Here is a 13,716-nt window from a genome sequence, read left to right on the forward strand (position 1 = left end):
CCATTCCTCCACTAGAGGTCGCTATATTCCCGCGGTGACGTGCGCCCTCTCGGGTCCTGGCTGACACGATTATCATGAAGGACTGACTCGTGCTGCCAAAGTAAAAGCTCTCCGGATTGGCTTTGGCTCCTAACGCGGCCATTTTATATGCTCCCGTGTCATCAAGCGCAGGACTTTGGTCGCGGAATCCGTGGTCGAATCCAGCCCTCTCTCCTGCGCGGATCCGCGGGGCGGCGGCGCCGCACGCCCCAGCTCTCTCCCAGACCCGGGGAACAAGTTTTTTTTTAAAACCCGGGGCCAAATTGAGGCGAAGGCTCGGTGTGACGTCCAATCAGGGAGGAGGTCACTCGTATGCAAATGAGGCGTTATCACAGTGACGTCAGCAGCAACGGCGGCGGCGGCGGCGGAGCAGCAGCTGTGTGGTGCCGAGCACCGCAAAACTAACTTCACCGACAACACGCAGCGCACAGCCGGGGCTCCGTTTTCGGGTAAGACACTGCCGCGCCGCTCGGTTTGTTTCGGCTTCTTCCGGAAGCTGTCAAGTGTTGCGCCTCATGTCACTCCGACGCCCGTCGACTTTTACCGCACTTGCTGCGGGGGCTACTTTGGAACATCACAGCCGCACTTTGGCGCAGTTCCACCCGCGGGGAAGTGGTGCGTGCGTCCGCTGGTCCTGAACTGACAGCGACCGGTTGATAGCGAGTGGACCCCGTGTGTTGTGACTTGTCCGCCGGAGCAGCAGCCCCGGAAATGACACCCGGCGTAGCCGCTGTCGGTGTTGTTATCTCGGACAACATCACCGTCCGTCGACCCCTCTCCAACCTCCAGCCTTCAACCATCCATTCCACCCTGGGCTTCCTCCTCTTAACATTGTTTTTGAAGACAACCGTTTGAACTTTGAAGCTTTTTTTTTATTTTTATTGTAATAAATTGAAATTGGAAGTAAGGAGCCATCGCTGCTAAGGATGCTACTTGACTTGAGAGGTTAGCCTGCTGGCTGTTAATTGAGACAAGAACAAACATGGCGACCTCTTCCTCCTCTATGGTAAAGTGCTGCAAACTTTTTTAATAGTTGTATAAAATGCTCCTGTCATATAGACGATCTTTAGCTAGTTTTGCAGTATGTCCTTAAAAGAGCAATATAGAGGATGTTCCATTGTCGTTGTTGAAGTATGCCCTTAAGGCAGCAGTGTTTCTGTCATATAGATGATCTTTGACTCGTGTTTCACAGTGTATCCTTAAAAACAGCAGTGTCATTTAAAGGATTTTTGACTGCTGTTTTTCGCTGGAGGTTCTTAAAAACAGCAGAGCCCTCGCGTTTATATGAATTACCTTTTCGCAGTAGGTCCTCAAAATCAGCAGTTTTCCTGTCATATAGATGCTTCTTGACTGTAGGTCCTCAAAAAAAGCAGTTTTATAGATTATCTTTGATTAGTGTTTTTGCAGTAGGTCCTTAAAAACTGCAGCGTTATTGTCATTTAAAGGATTTTTGACTGCTGTTTTTCGCAGTAGGTTCTTAAAAACAGCAGAGCCCTCACGTTTATATGAATTACCGTCCCGCAGTAGGTTCTCAAAATCAGCAGTTTTCCTGTCATATAGATGCTCTTTGACTAGTGTTTTTGCAGTAGGTCCTCCAAAAACAGAAGTTTCCTGTTTTATAAATGATCTTTGTCATATCTTGTCATTTTAAGGATTTTGGACTGCCTTTTTTCGCTGTAGGTCCTTAAAAACATACATTTTCCTGTCACATACATGCTCCTTGATTGTAGGTCCTCAAAAATAGCAGTTTTATAGATTATCTTGGACTAGTGTTTTTGCAGTAGGTCCTTAAAAACTGCAGTGTTCTTGTCATTTAAAGGTTTTTTGACTGCCGTCTTTTGCTGTAAGTCCTCAAAAACAGCAGTTTTCCTGTCATAGATGCTCTTTGACTAGTGTTTTTGCAGTAGGTACTCCAAAAACAGCAGTTTCCTGTTTTATATATGATCTTTGTCATATCTTGTCATTTTAGGGATATTGCACTGCCGTTTTTCGCTGTAGGTTCTTAAAAACAGCAGTTTTCTTGTCATATAGATGGTCCTTGACCGTAGGTCCTCAAAAATAGCAGTTTTATAGATGATCTTTGACTAGTGTTTTTGCTGTAAGTCCTTAAAAACAGCAGTTTTCCTGTCATATACTGTGTATTTTCTTTGACTTTTTTTTTTTTTTTTTACTGTAGGTCCTCAAAAACAGAAGTTTTCCTGTCATATGACTAGTGTTTCTGCAGTAGGTCCTTAAAAACAGCAGTGTTCCTGTCATTTAAAGGATTTTTAACCATCCATTCCACCCTGGTCTTCCTCCTCTAAACATTTTTGAAGATAACCGTGTGAACTTTGAAGCTTTTTTTAATTTTTATTCTAATAAATTGAAATTGGAAGTAAGGAGCCATCGCTGCTAAGGATGCTACTTGACTTGAGAGGTTAGCCTGCTGGCTGTTAATTGAGACAAGAACAAACATGGCGACCTCTTCCTCCTCTATGGTAAAGTGCTGCAAACTTTTTTAATAGTTGTATAAAATGCTCCTGTCATATAGACGATCTTTAGCTAGTTTTGCAGTGTGTCCTTAAAAGAGCAATATAGAGGATGTTCCATTGTCGTTGTTGAAGTATGCCCTTAAGACAGCAGTGTTTCTGTCATATAGATGATCTTTGACTCGTGTTTCACAGTGCATCCTTAAAAACAGCAGTGTCATTTAAATGATTTTTGACTGCTGTTTTCGCTGGAGGTTCTTAAAAAACAGCAGAGCCCTCACGTTTATATGAATTACCTTTTCGCAGTAGGTCCTCAAAATCAGCAGTTTTCCTGTCATATAGATTCTCTTTGACTAGTGTTTTTGCAGTAGGTCCTCCAAAAACAGCACTTTTCTGTTTTATAGATGATCTTTGTCGTATCTTGTCATTTTAAGGATTTTGGACTGCCGTTTTTCGCTGTAGGTCCTTAAAAACAGCAGTTTTCCTGTCATATAGATGCTCCTTGACTGTAGGTCCTCAAAAAAAGCAGTTTTATAGATTATCTTTGATTAGTGTTTTTGCAGTACGTCCTTAAAAACTGCAATGTTCTTGTCATTTAAAGGATGTTTGACTGCTGTTTTTCGCAGTAGGTTCTTAAAAACCGCAGAGCCCTCACGTTTATATGAATTACCGTCCCGCAGTAGGTTCTCAAAATCAGCAGTTTTCCTGTCATATAGATGCTCTTTGACTAGTGTTTTTGCAGTAGGTCCTCCAAAAACAGCAGTTTCCTGTTTTATAAATGATCTTTGTCATATCTTGTCATTTTAAGGATTTTGGACTGCCTTTTTTCGCTGTAGGTCCTTAAAAACATACATTTTCCTGTCATATACATGCTCCTTGATTGTAGGTCTTCAAAAATAGCAGTTTTATAGATTATCTTGGACTAGTGTTTTTGCAGTAGGTCCTTAAAAACTGCAGTGTTCTTGTCATTTAAAGGATTTTGACTGCCGGCTTTTGCTGTAAGTCCTCAAAAACAGCAGTTTTCCTGTCATATAGATGCTCTTTGACTAGTGTTTTTGTGGTAGGTCCTCCAAAAACAGCAGTTTCCTGTTTTATAAATGATCTTTGTCATATCTTGTCATTTTAAGGATTTTGGACTGCCGTTTTTCGCTGTAGGTCCTTTAAAAACATCAATTTTCCTGTCATATACATGCTCCTTGATTGTAGGTCCTCAAAAATAGCAGTTTTATAGATTATCTTGGACTAGTGTTTTTGCAGTAGGTCCTTAAAAACTACAGTGTTCTTGTCATTTAAAGGATTTTTGACTGCCGTCTTTTGCTGTAAGTCCTCAAAAACAGCAGTTTTCCTGTCATATAGATGCTCTTTGACTAGTGTTTTTGCAGTAGGTACTCCAAAAACAGCAGTTTGCTGTTTTATATATGATCTTTGTCATATCTTGTCATTTTAAGGATATTGCACTGCCGTTTTTTGCTGTAGGTTCTTAAAAACAGCAGTTTTCTTGTTATATGGATGGTCCTTGACTGTAGGTCCTCAAAAATAGCAGTTTTATAGATGATCTTTGACTAGTGTTTTTGCTGTAAATCCTTAAAAACAGCAGTTTCCCTGTCATATACTGTATATGCTTTTTGACTTGATTTTTTTATTTTTATTGTAGGTCCTCAAAAACAGCAATTTTCCTGTCATATGACTGGTGTTTCTGCAGTAGGTCCTTAAAAACAGCAATGTTCCTGTCATTTAAATGAGTTTTAACCATCCATTCCACCCTGGTCTTCCTCCTCTAAACATTTTTGAAGATAACCGTGTGAACTTTGAAGCTTTTTTTAAATTTTTATTGTAATAAATTGAAATTGGAAGTAAGGAGCCATCGCTGCTAAGGATGCTACTTGACTTGAGAGGTTAGCCTGCTGCCTGTTAATTGAGACAAGAACAAACATGGCGACCTCTTCCTCCTCTATGGTAAAGTGCTGCAAACTTTTTTAATAGTTGTATAAAATGCTCCTGTCATATAGACGATCTTTAGCTAGTTTTGCAGTGTGTCCTTAAAAGAGCAATATAGAGGATGTTCCATTGTCGTTGTTGAAGTATGCCCTTAAGGCAGCAGTGTTTCTGTCATATAGATGATCTTTGACTCGTGTTTCACAGTGCATCCTTAAAAACAGCAGTGTCATTTAAATGATTTTTGACTGCTGATTTTCGCTGTAGGTTCTTAAAAACAGCAGAGCCTTCGCGTTTATATGAATTACCTTTTCGCGGTAGGTCCTCAAAATCAGCAGTTTTCCTGTCATATAGATTCTCCTTGACTAGTGTTTTTGCAGTAGGTCCTCCAAAAACAGCACTTTTCTGTTTTATAGATGATCTTTGTCGTATCTTGTCATTTTAAGGATTTTGGACTGCCGTTTTTCGCTGTAGGTCCTTAAAAACAGCAGTTTTCCTGTCATATAGATGCTTCTTGACTGTAGGTCCTCAAAAAAAGCAGTTTTATAGATTATCTTTGATTAGTGTTTTTGCAGTAGGTCCTTAAAAACTGCAGTGTTCTTGTCATTTAAAGGATTTTTGACTGCTGTTTTTCGCAGTAGGTTCTTAAAAACAGCAGAGCCCTCACGTTTATATGAATTACCGTCCCGCAGTAGGTTCTCAAAATCAGCAGTTTTCCTGTCATATAGATGCTCTTTGACTAGTGTTTTTGCAGTAGGTCCTCCAAAAATAGCAATTTCCTGTTTTATAAATGATCTTTGTTATATCTTGTCATTTTAAGGATTTTGGACTGCCGTTTTTCGCTGTAGGTCCTTTAAAAACATCAATTTTCCTGTCATATACATGCTCCTTGATTGTAGGTCCTCAAAAATAGCAGTTTTATAGATTATCTTGGACTAGTGTTTTTGCAGTAGGTCCTTAAAAACTGCAGTGTTCTTGTCATTTAAAGGATTTTTGACTGCCGTCTTTTGCTGTAAGTCCTCAAAAACAGCAGTTTTCCTGTCGTATAGATGCTCTTTGACTAGTGTTTTTGCGGTAGGTACTCCAAAAACAGCAGTTTCCTGTTTTATATATGATCTTTGTCATATCTTGTCATTTTAAGGATATTGCACTGCCGTTTTTCGCTGTAGGTTCTTAAAAACAGCAGTTTTCTTGTCATATAGATGGTCCTTGACTGTAGGTCCTCAAAAATAGCAGTTTTATAGATGATCTTTGACTAGTGTTTTTGCTGTAAATCCTTAAAAACAGCAGTTTTCTTGTCATATACTGTGTATGCTCTGACTTGATTTTATTTTATTTTTTTACTGTAGGTCCTCAAAACAGCAATTTTCCTGTCATATGACGAGTGTTTCTGCAGTAGGTCCTTAAAAACAGCAGTATTCCTGTCATTTAAAGGATTTTTAACCATCCATTCCACCATGGTCTTCCTCCTCTAAACATTTTTGAAGATAACCGTTTAAACTTTGAAGCTTTTATTATTTTTATTGTAATAAATTGAAATTGGAAGTAAGGAGCCATCGCTGCTAAGGATGCTACTTGACTTGAGAGGTTAGCCTGCTGGCTGTTAATTGAGACAAGAACAAACATGGCGACCTCTTCCTCCTCTATGGTAAAGTGCTGCAAACTTTTTTAATAGTTGTATAAAATGCTCCTGTCATATAGACGATCTTTAGCTAGTTTTGCAGTGTGTCCTTAAAAGAGCAATATAGAGGATGTTCCATTGTCGTTGTTGAAGTATGCCCTTAAGGCAGCAGTGTTTCTGTCATATAGATGATCTTTGACTCGTGTTTCACAGTGCATCCTTAAAAACAGCAGTGTCATTTAAAGGATTTTTGACTGCTGTTTTCGCTGGAGGTTCTTAAAAAACAGCAGAGCCCTGGCGTTTATATGAATTACCTTTTCGCAGTAGGTCCTCAAAATCAGCAGTTTTCCTGTCATATAGATGCTCTTTGACTAGTGTTTTTGCAGTAGGTCCTCCAAAAACAGCAGTTTCCTGTTTTATATATGATCTTTGTCATATCTTGTCATTTTAAGGATTTTGCACTGCCGTTTTTCACTGTAGGTTCTTAAAAACAGCAGTTTTACTGTCATATACTATGTACGCTCTTTGACTTTAGTTTTTTTTTTTTTTACTGTAGGTCCTCAAAAATAGCAGTTTTATAGATTATCTTTGACTAGTGTTTTTGCAGTAGGTCCTTAAAAACTGCAGTGTTCTTGTCATTTTAAGGATTTTGCACTGCCGTTTTTCGCTGCAGGTCCTTAAAAACAGCAGTTTTCTGTTTTATAGATGCTCCTTGACTGTAGGTCCTCAAAAATAGCAGTTTCCTGTTTTATAGATGATCTTTTCCTCATGTTTTTGCAGTATATCCTTAAAAAGTGCAGTGTTCTTGTCATTTAAAGGAACCTTTACTGTCGTCTTTTGCTGTAGGTCCTTAAAAACAGCAGTTTTCCTGTCATATGGATGCTCTTTGACTAGCGTTTTTGTAGTAGGTCCTTAAAAACCGCAGTGTTCCTGTCATATAAAGGATTTTTGACTTGTTTCACAGTGCATCCTTAAAAACACCAGTATCATTTTTCAAGGATTTTTGACTGCTGTTTTTCGCTGTAGGTTCTTAAAAATAGTAGAGCCCTCACATTTATATGAATTACCTTTTCGCTGTAGGTCCTCAAAATCAGCAGTTTTCCTGTCATATAGATGCTCCTTGATTATAGGTCCTCAAAAATAGCAGTTTTATAGATTATCTTGGACTAGTGTTTTTGCAGTAGGTCCTTAAAAACTACAGTGTTCTTGTCATTTAAAGGATTTTTGACTGCCGTCTTTTGCTGTAAGTCCTCAAAAACAGCAGTTTTCCTGTCATATAGATGCTCTTTGACTAGTGTTTTTGCAGTAGGTACTCCAAAAACAGCAGTTTCCTGTTTTATATATGATCTTTGTCATATCTTGTCATTTTAAGGATATTGCACTGCCGGTTTTTGCTGTAGGTTCTTAAAAACAGCAGTTTTCTTGTCATATAGATGGTCCTTGACTGTAGGTCCTCAAAAATAGCAGTTTTATAGATGATCTTTGACTAGTGTTTTTGCTGTAAATCCTTAAAAACAGCAGTTTTCTTGTCATATACTGTGTATGCTCTTTGACTTGATTTTATTTTATTTTTTTTACTGTAGGTCCTCAAAAACAGCAATTTTCCTGTCATATGACGAGTGTTTCTGCAGTAGGTCCTTAAAAACAGCAGTATTCCTGTCATTTAAAGGATTTTTAACCATCCATTCCACCATGGTCTTCCTCCTCTAAACATTTTTGAAGATAACCGTGTGAACTTTGAAGCTTTTATTATTTTTATTGTAATAAATTGAAATTGGAAGTAAGGAGCCATCGCTGCTAAGGATGCTACTTGACTTGAGAGGTTAGCCTGCTGGCTGTTAATTGAGACAAGAACAAACATGGCGACCTCTTCCTCCTCTATGGTAAAGTGCTGCAAACTTTTTTAATAGTTGTATAAAATGCTCCTGTCATATAGACGATCTTTAGCTAGTTTTGCAGTGTGTCCTTAAAAGAGCAATATAGAGGATGTTCCATTGTCGTTGTTGAAGTATGCCCTTAAGGCAGCAGTGTTTCTGTCATATAGATGATCTTTGACTCGTGTTTCACAGTGCATCCTTAAAAACAGCAGTGTCATTTAAATGATTTTTGACTGCTGATTTTCGCTGTAGGTTCTTAAAAACAGCAGAGCCTTCGCGTTTATATGAATTACCTTTTCGCGGTAGGTCCTCAAAATCAGCAGTTTTCCTGTCATATAGATGCTCTTTGACTAGTGTTTTTGCAGTAGGTCCTCCAAAAACAGCACTTTTCTGTTTTATAGATGATCTTTGTCGTATCTTGTCATTTTAAGGATTTTGGACTGCTGTTTTTCGCTGTAGGTCCTTAAAAACAGCAGTTTTCCTGTCATATAGATGCTTCTTGACTGTAGGTTCTCAAAAAAAGCAGTTTTATAGATTATCTTTGATTAGTGTTTTTGCAGTAGGTCCTTAAAAACTGCAGCGTTATTGTCATTTAAAGGATTTTTGACTGCTGTTTTTCGCAGTAGGTTCTTAAAAACAGCAGAGCCCTCACGTTTATATGAATTACCGTCCCGCAGTAGGTTCTCAAAATCAGCAGTTTTCCTGTCATATAGATGCTCTTTGACTAGTGTTTTTGCAGTAGGTCCTCTAAAAACAGCAGTTTACTGTTTTATAAATGATCTTTGTCATATCTTGTCATTTTAAGGATTTTGGACTGCCTTTTTTCGCTGTAGGTCCTTTAAAAACATACATTTTCCTGTCATATACATGCTCCTTGATTGTAGGTCTTCAAAAATAGCAGTTTTATAGATTATCTTGGACTAGTGTTTTTGCAGTAGGTCCTTAAAAACTGCAGTGTTCTTGTCATTTAAAGGATTTTGACTGCCGGCTTTTGCTGTAAGTCCTCAAAAACAGCAGTTTTCCTGTCATATAGATGCTCTTTGACTAGTGTTTTTGTGGTAGGTCCTCCAAAAACAGCAGTTTCCTGTTTTATAAATGATCTTTGTCATATCTTGTCATTTTAAGGATTTTGGACTGCCGTTTTTCGCTGTAGGTCCTTTAAAAACATCAATTTTCCTGTCATATACATGCTCCTTGATTGTAGGTCCTCAAAAATAGCAGTTTTATAGATTATCTTGGACTAGTGTTTTTGCAGTAGGTCCTTAAAAACTGCAGTGTTCTTGTCATTTAAAGGATTTTTGACTGCCGTCTTTTGCTGTAAGTCCTCAAAAACAGCAGTTTTCCTGTCGTATAGATGCTCTTTGACTAGTGTTTTTGCGGTAGGTACTCCAAAAACAGCAGTTTCCTGTTTTATATGTGATCTTTGTCATATCTTGTCATTTTAAGGATATTGCAATGCTGTTTTTGGCTGTAGGTTCTCTTTTATAGATGATATTTTCCTCATGTTTGTGCAGTATATCCTTAAAAAGTGCAGTGTTCTAGTCATTTAAAGGAACCTTTACTGCCGTCTTTTGCTGTAGGTCCTTAAAAACAGTAGTTTTCCTGTCATATAGATGCTCTTTGACTAGTGTTTTTGTAGTAGGTCCTTAAAAACCGCAGTGTTCCTGTCATATAAAGGATTTTTGACTTGTGTTTCACAGTGCATCCTTAAAAAGAGCAGTGTAATTTTTCAATGATTTTTGTCTGCTGTTTTTCGCTGTAGGTTCTTAAAAATAGCAGAGCCCTCGCCTTTATATGAATTACCTTTTCGCTGTAGGTCCTCAAAATCAGCAGTTTTCCTGTCATATAGATGCTCCTTGACTGTAGGTCCTCAAAAATAGCAGTTTTATAGATTATCGTTGACTAGTGTTTTTAAAAGTAGTTCCTTAAAAACTGCAGTGTTCTTGTCATTTAAATGATTTTTGACTGCCGTCTTTTGCTGTAAGTCCTTAAAAACAGCAGTTTTCCTGTCATATACTGTGTATGCTCTTTGATTAGATTTTTTTTTTTTTTTTTACTGTATGTCCTCAAAAACAGCAGTTTTCCTGTCATATGACTAGTGTTTCTGCAGTAGGTCCTTAAAAACAGCAGTGTTCCTGTCATATAAAGGATTTTTAACCATCCATTCCACCCTGGTCTTCCTCCTCTAACCGTTTTTTAATAGTTGTATAAAATGCTCCTGTCATATAGACGATCTTTAGCTAGTTTTGCAGTGTGTCCTTAAAAGAGCAATATAGAGGATGTTCCATTGTCGTTGTTGAAGTATGCCCTTAAGGCAGCAGTGTTTCTGTCATATAGATGATCTTTGACTCATGTTTCACAGTGCATCCTTAAAAACAGCGGTGTCATTTAAATTATTTTTGACTGCTGTTTTTCGCTGTAGGTTCTTAAAAACAGCAGAGCCCTCGCGTTTATATGAATTACCTTTTCGCGGTAGGTCCTCAAAATCAGCAGTTTTCCTGTCATATAGATTCTCCTTGACTAGTGTTTTTGCAGTAGGTCCTCCAAAAACAGCACTTTTCTGTTTTATAGATGATCTTTGTCGTATCTTGTCATTTTAAGGATTTTGGACTGCCGTTTTTCGCTGTAGGTCCTTAAAAACAGCAGTTTTCCTGTCATATAGATGCTTCTTGACTGTAGGTCCTCAAAAAAAGCAGTTTTATAGATTATCTTTGATTAGTGTTTTTGCAGTAGGTCTTTAAAAACTGCAGCGTTATTGTCATTTAAAGGATTTTTGACTGCTGTTTTTCGCAGTAGGTTCTTAAAAACAGCAGAGCCCTCACGTTTATATGAATTATCGTCCCGCAGTAGGTTTTCAAAATCAGCAGTTTTCCTGTCATATAGATGCTCTTTGACTAGTGTTTTTGCAGTAGGTCCTCCAAAAATAGCAATTTCCTGTTTTATAAATGATCTTTGTTATATCTTGTCATTTTAAGGATTTTGGACTGCTGTTTTTCGCTGTAGGTCCTTAAAAACAACAGTTTTCCTGTCATATAGATGCTCCTTGACTGTAGGTCCTCAAAAATAGCAGTTTTATAGATTATCTTTGACTAGTGTTTTTGCAGTAGGTCCTTAAAAACTGCAGTGTTCTTGTCATTTAAAGGATTTTTGACTGCTGTTTTTCGCTGTAGGTTCTTAAAAACAGCAGAGCCCTCGCGTTTATATGAATTACCTTTTCGCGGTAGGTCCTCAAAATCAGCAGTTTTCCTGTCATATAGATTCTCCTTGACTAGTGTTTTTGCAGTAGGTCCTCCAAAAACAGCACTTTTCTGTTTTATAGATGATCTTTGTCGTATCTTGTCATTTTAAGGATTTTGGACTGCCGTTTTTCGCTGTAGGTCCTTAAAAACAGCAGTTTTCCTGTCATATAGATGCTTCTTGACTGTAGGTCCTCAAAAAAAGCAGTTTTATAGATTATCTTTGATTAGTGTTTTTGCAGTAGGTCTTTAAAAACTGCAGCGTTATTGTCATTTAAAGGATTTTTGACTGCTGTTTTTCGCAGTAGGTTCTTAAAAACAGCAGAGCCCTCACGTTTATATGAATTATCGTCCCGCAGTAGGTTTTCAAAATCAGCAGTTTTCCTGTCATATAGATGCTCTTTGACTAGTGTTTTTGCAGTAGGTCCTCCAAAAATAGCAATTTCCTGTTTTATAAATGATCTTTGTTATATCTTGTCATTTTAAGGATTTTGGACTGCTGTTTTTTGCTGTAGGTCCTTAAAAACAACAGTTTTCCTGTCATATAGATGCTCCTTGACTGTAGGTCCTCAAAAATAGCAGTTTTATAGATTATCTTTGACTAGTGTTTTTGCAGTAGGTCCTTAAAAACTGCAGTGTTCTTGTCATTTAAAGGATTTTTGACTGCTGTTTTTCGCAGTAGGTTCTTAAAAACAGCAGAGCCCTCACGTTTATATGAATTACCGTCCCGCAGTAGGTTCTCAAAATCAGCAGTTTACCTGTCATATAGATGCTCTTTGACTAGTGTTTTTGCAGTAGGTCCTCTAAAAACAGCAGTTTACTGTTTTATAAATGATTTTTGTCATATCTTGTCATTTTAAGGATTTTGGACTGCCGTTTTTCGCTGTAGGTCCTTTAAAAACATCAATTTTCCTGTCATATACATGCTCCTTGATTGTAGGTCCTCAAAAATAGCAGTTTTATAGATTATCTTGGACTAGTGTTTTTGCAGTAGGTCCTTAAAAACTGCAGTGTTCTTGTCATTTAAAGGATTTTTGACTGCCGTCTTTTGCTGCAAGTCCTCAAAAACAGCAGTTTTCCTGTCGTATAGATGCTCTTTGACTAGTGTTTTTGCGGTAGGTACTCCAAAAACAGCAGTTTCCTGTTTTATATGTGATCTTTGTCATATCTTGTCATTTTAAGGATATTGCAATGCTGTTTTTTGCTGTAGGTTCTCTTTTATAGATGATATTTTCCTCATGTTTGTGCAGTATATCCTTAAAAAGTGCAGTGTTCTAGTCATTTAAAGGAACCTTTACTGCCGTCTTTTGCTGTAGGTCCTTAAAAACAGTAGTTTTCCTGTCATATAGATGCTCTTTGACTAGTGTTTTTGTAGTAGGTCCTTAAAAACCGCAGTGTTCCTGTCATATAAAGGATTTTTGACTTGTGTTTCACAGTGCATCCTTAAAAAGAGCAGTGTAATTTTTCAATGATTTTTGTCTGCTGTTTTTCGCTGTAGGTTCTTAAAAATAGCAGAGCCCTCGCCTTTATATGAATTACCTTTTCGCTGTAGGTCCTCAAAATCAGCAGTTTTCCTGTCATATAGATGCTCCTTGACTGTAGGTCCTCAAAAATAGCAGTTTTATAGATTATCGTTGACTAGTGTTTTTAAAAGTAGTTCCTTAAAAACTGCAGTGTTCTTGTCATTTAAATGATTTTTGACTGCCGTCTTTTGCTGTAAGTCCTTAAAAACAGCAGTTTTCCTGTCATATACTGTGTATGCTCTTTGATTAGATTTTTTTTTTTTTTTTACTGTATGTCCTCAAAAACAGCAGTTTTCCTGTCATATGACTAGTGTTTCTGCAGTAGGTCCTTAAAAACAGCAGTGTTCCTGTCATATAAAGGATTTTTAACCATCCATTCCACCCTGGTCTTCCTCCTCTAACCGTTTTTTAATAGTTGTATAAAATGCTCCTGTCATATAGACGATCTTTAGCTAGTTTTGCAGTGTGTCCTTAAAAGAGCAATATAGAGGATGTTCCATTGTCGTTGTTGAAGTATGCCCTTAAGGCAGCAGTGTTTCTGTCATATAGATGATCTTTGACTCATGTTTCACAGTGCATCCTTAAAAACAGCGGTGTCATTTAAATTATTTTTGACTGCTGTTTTTCGCTGTAGGTTCTTAAAAACAGCAGAGCCCTCGCGTTTATATGAATTACCTTTTCGCGGTAGGTCCTCAAAATCAGCAGTTTTCCTGTCATATAGATTCTCCTTGACTAGTGTTTTTGCAGTAGGTCCTCCAAAAACAGCACTTTTCTGTTTTATAGATGATCTTTGTCGTATCTTGTCATTTTAAGGATTTTGGACTGCCGTTTTTCGCTGTAGGTCCTTAAAAACAGCAGTTTTCCTGTCATATAGATGCTTCTTGACTGTAGGTCCTCAAAAAAAGCAGTTTTATAGATTATCTTTGATTAGTGTTTTTGCAGTAGGTCTTTAAAAACTGCAGCGTTATTGTCATTTAAAGGATTTTTGACTGCTGTTTTTCGCAGTAGGTTCTTAAA

At 37.7% G+C, this 13,716-nt stretch overlaps 1 protein-coding gene across 5 annotated transcripts in view; it reads left to right on the top strand.

Moving 5' to 3' along the window:
* Window positions 1-331: 331 nt before the first annotated feature.
* chd9 (chromodomain helicase DNA binding protein 9) overlaps window positions 332-13,716 on the top strand; it is a 254,829-nt gene continuing 241,444 nt past the window's right edge. For 4 of the 5 annotated variants that reach the window (XM_061964542.2, XM_061964544.2, XM_061964545.2 and 1 more), the window contains exon 1: window positions 332-488. The gene's annotated coding sequence lies outside the window, so the exon portion shown is untranslated. The remainder of the gene's footprint in view (window positions 489-13,716) is intronic. The other variant, XM_061964540.2, reaches the window with a different exon arrangement.

Source organism: Nerophis lumbriciformis, linkage group LG06, assembly GCF_033978685.3.
Source record: "Nerophis lumbriciformis linkage group LG06, RoL_Nlum_v2.1, whole genome shotgun sequence".
NCBI classification, from domain to species: Eukaryota; Metazoa; Chordata; class Actinopteri; order Syngnathiformes; family Syngnathidae; genus Nerophis; species Nerophis lumbriciformis.